At 38.4% G+C, this 4,121-nt stretch overlaps 1 pseudogene; it reads right to left on the bottom strand.

The window, feature by feature from the left end:
* Window positions 1-2,866: 2,866 nt before the first annotated feature.
* On the bottom strand, window positions 2,867-3,687 carry LOC101387291 (small ribosomal subunit protein uS5 pseudogene; annotated as a pseudogene).
* Between the last annotated feature and the right edge of the window lie 434 nt (window positions 3,688-4,121).

The raw sequence follows: 4,121 nt of genomic DNA on the forward strand, positions 1-4,121 counted from the left end.
ACACACACAAAAAAATCCAAATTTCCACAATTAATCCATTTAAAGAAAGAAGATCAATTCAAGATGACTGTAGTGATTAATTACGCACAAAAATGTTAGTTTTTTTTTCCTTGACATTAACTTGTCATTTCAAGACACACAAGGAAAGATTGCTAAGGGAGGAATCCTGTGATAAAGAGAGTATAGAAGCAAAGGAGGACCAATTAAAGTAGGTAAATTATTAGGAAATGTGATCAATCCTCAATTATTTAAGGACTTACCAGTTCGTGTATGTATTTCTTCATCTGTTAGGGAATTGTAGAAAAAGAGAGTAAAATGGAAGTTTAATCACTGATTAAAGCCAGTCTAAAACCTAATTGCAATACTATGTATGGTGCTTTTCACAAAGTGGGAACTTAATAAAACTTACGGAATTGTAGGTAAAGGAAAGATAGATCACCGCAAATTAAAATCAGTAAGTAAATTTAAAATGCCTCCTTTGTGGAAAGCACACTACTAAGAATTTCACAGAAAATTGAAAATAATTTATAGATTCTAAGCGAAAAAAAAAATAGATAAATTAAGAAGTGTTTCTATAATGAATGAAAAACAACAGTGCCTATAACATTTTCATATAGCTTTATGAGATACTTTATATGGTATTATATATACATGGTTTGATAGTTGAATATTAGAAATACACCCAGAAGGCATCCTTATGAGATACTAGATAACTGATATTTTATGAGTCCATCTAACAAAATTCAATTTAAAATAGATTGCATTAAACTCTAAGGTTTTTTTTCCTTGAATCACAATAGAAATCCTACTCTCAGGATACCATTTAAGTACTTTTGAAAAGAGTGGCTTGAATTTTGTGTTCATTATTTCTACATGTTATCCAGAGACCTGTCCATTTGAAAGTGTGCATGTTGAAGCTGTTGAGTTAATGTTATTATTCAAACAGCCTTTGTTGAGTTCAAAAACCAAATCAAAAGCATTGTTAAACATTTGTTTTATTTGCATTAAAAATAGGAATAAAATTGACCAAGCAAATTGTTTTGGGATTCCTTGTTATTTTTTGTATTTTAACAGGCCCCATATGCCACCATAAAAATTTTCTCTTTTTCTCATTTGAACTTTACCTATATAGGCTCATGCCTGCATTTTATTGTGTGTTTCTGTTGTCCTTTTTATAGGTGGAGATGGATGTACACTTTGGTGGTTTTTTTCCCATCAAAGTTTTCCTTCTTTAAAATTGTCTTTCAGTTGGGCCCATGCCACAGCTAATGTGCTTTGAGATGAACACCCAACCCAGGGCCTAATAACCCATTGCTGAGGCAACTGGGCCTTGAGCTCATCTGATGATAGTAAGTACTTAAAATAACAGCTTGAGGTGAGAGCTGGACAGTGTGACCACGTGGGTCGTGTGCAAGCCTGGGAAGCTGGTGAGAGGGAGAACAGAGACATGGGGGATCTCTGAGAGACAGTGAGATGTGCCTTAGTTCCTGCCTTCCAGTTCCATTTCTGAGATCCTTGTGGTCTAGTTGTTCTTTATTTCCTCTCTTTGAGTGCCCATGAAATTTGCATGTTTACTTTCATGTTAAGCCCTGTTTTCATTAAGCTAGATTTAGAGGATTTCTATTCCTTGCAATCAAATATACCCTTACTAAAACACAGGTGTTTACATTCTTCCCTGAATATTTTTCTTGACGTATATATTTCTTTTGTTTAACCTACAGCTCTTACTTAATGGCATTGGATGTCATTGTTTTTAATTAATTTATACCAAATGAAGATTACTACAACTAAGACTCTGTTTTCTTTACCATTTCATATTTATCTGTTGGAGTTTTATACCATATTTTGTAACAATTTCTAATTTTATAATATTCCTTTAAATAATTTTTCTTTATAAATACTATAAAACAATGAGAAGCTTGGAGGGATTTTCTGATTCTGAAGCTTATAAGTGTCACAGGTTATAATTTTGATATCTCTCATCAGTAGATTTTTTAGTGTTGCTGACACTTTATTATATGAGCCCAAATCAATGTCTATATGCCATCAATACAATAGTCAGTAATAACTGTCTAATATCATGTTGTTAGATAATTAACGAGCTTTCCCCTTCTCTATATCAGATATAGTGTAAGTGGAGACAGCTATTTTCCACCCACCCATTTTACCTTCCAAATTGAAGGTATATAGGGTTAAGTAGGTAATATTCTACCTTACACAATACAAAATATTGTCATTTTCCTTAAGACTGAACCCAAGTCGGGTATTGGATCATTGCTGTTAAAGTATAAGCACAATTATTTTTGTTCTTTAAACATTTACAATAAGAAATGAATTATTTTGAAAGGTCAGCATCCTATGTAAATGGGACATGAACAATAACTTAGCTCTTTCCCTAAAGATTACATTTAAGCTATGTGAATTTATCCCTTACTTAGAACTAGGTCAGCAATTCCACACCAGAAATGGTAGTACTCAGGAGAGTGGCAAACCTTTTTCAACTTGGGTTGAATTTAAATTAAATCCAGACTTTGCAGAGACTGTCTTCTTAAAAGACAATAAGGCCAAGAAAATAACCAAAATAATCATTTTTTATGTAGAGGTTCATAAAAGATTTGCATTAATGAGAAATTAGTAAAATCTATAGGAGAGAATTTTGCTGGGGGAGGCATAGTGTTAGTAGTTGGATGAACCTTTTTGGAAGTCGGTGAATGTAAGAAAGTGGCATAGATTAGTGGTTGAGAGCGTGGAATTGCATGCCAGAGAGTTGTGGACTTAAATAATGAGTTTCCTTTCTCACTGTGTGACCTTGAGTAAATGACTTAGCATCTTAACTCCAATTTTCTTTTTCTTTTTTTTAACAGGCTTAATTCACTTTATTTTTCTTGTATAAAACTGTGTGGTCGCCACAGCTGGAGCCTGGGTCCTCTGTACGGAGAGTCTAGTGTGGTTCTTTACAAGATGGTCAGTGAATTCCTGATAGGGAGACTGGGTGAACACGGTCTCTTTCCAGAGGTCAGGGGTGAGATAGCTGTAGGTCTTGGAGATGGCATCAAAGGTGGCCTTGGTGAAGTTGCCCAGGGCGGCAGTGCAGCCCCTGGCAGAGGTGTAGCAGTCATCAATACCGGCCATCAGCAGCAGCTTCTTGGGCACAGGGGCTGAGACGATGCCAGTGCCCCTGGGAGCAGGGATGAGGTGCACCAGCACAGAGCCACAGCGACCTGTCACCTTGCAAGGGACAGTGTGGGGCTTGCCGATCTTATTCCCCAAGTAGCCTCGCCGCACGGGGACGATGGAGAGCTTGGCGAGGATGATGGCCCCACGGATGGCAGTGGCTACCTCCTTGGAGCACTTAACACCCAGACCGACATGTCCATTGTAATCCCCGATGGCAACAAAAGCCTTGAACCTGGTCCGCTGGCCAGCACGGGTCTACTTTTGCACCGGCATAATCTTCAAAACCTCGTCCTTGAAGGATGCTCCCAAAGAGAAGTCAATTATCTCAGACTCCTCCTTGTCCTCGGCCTTGCCTCCGCGAGCTCCGCGGCCTCGGCCACGGCCGCGACCACGGCCACGACCCCGGCCCCGGACGCCGCTGCCGAAGCCTCCGCGGAAGCCACCGCCGCCTCCCGTTCCAGGGCCCCCGGGGCCTCCGGGCCCCGCCGCGGCACCGGCGTCATCCAGCATTTGGTGTTTTTCCGCAGAGGAAGCTTAACTCCAATTTTCTTATCTGTGAAATGGAGAAAGTACTTCCCTTCTAGGGTTATAAGAATTAAATGAGATAAGTATAGCACTTACTAAAGTTTCTAACACATACTAAGCTCTTAGTAATGTCAGCTATTACTATCATTATTACCAGGAAATAGTGCATAACAGTGTGATTCATCTAATGGAGGCTCTGAGGACCAAAAGTTAAATTCGTGTGCTATATTACATCATATTTCTTGAACAACTCTGCTTCAACTTTTTTGTACACACAGCTTCAGATATAAGCCAAGTTTCATGATTTTCTTTGAACTCGGAGCTTGCCAATAGATCCTTTAGCTATGACATTTTAGAGTGACCACTGAAGATTAGATTATATTTTAATGTGTTTCTTAATTATGATTTTTCTCCTTTTT

The sequence above is a fragment of the Ceratotherium simum genome, chromosome 9, assembly GCF_057802395.1.
Source record: "Ceratotherium simum simum isolate JZ-2026a chromosome 9, ASM5780239v1, whole genome shotgun sequence".
NCBI classification, from domain to species: Eukaryota; Metazoa; Chordata; class Mammalia; order Perissodactyla; family Rhinocerotidae; genus Ceratotherium; species Ceratotherium simum.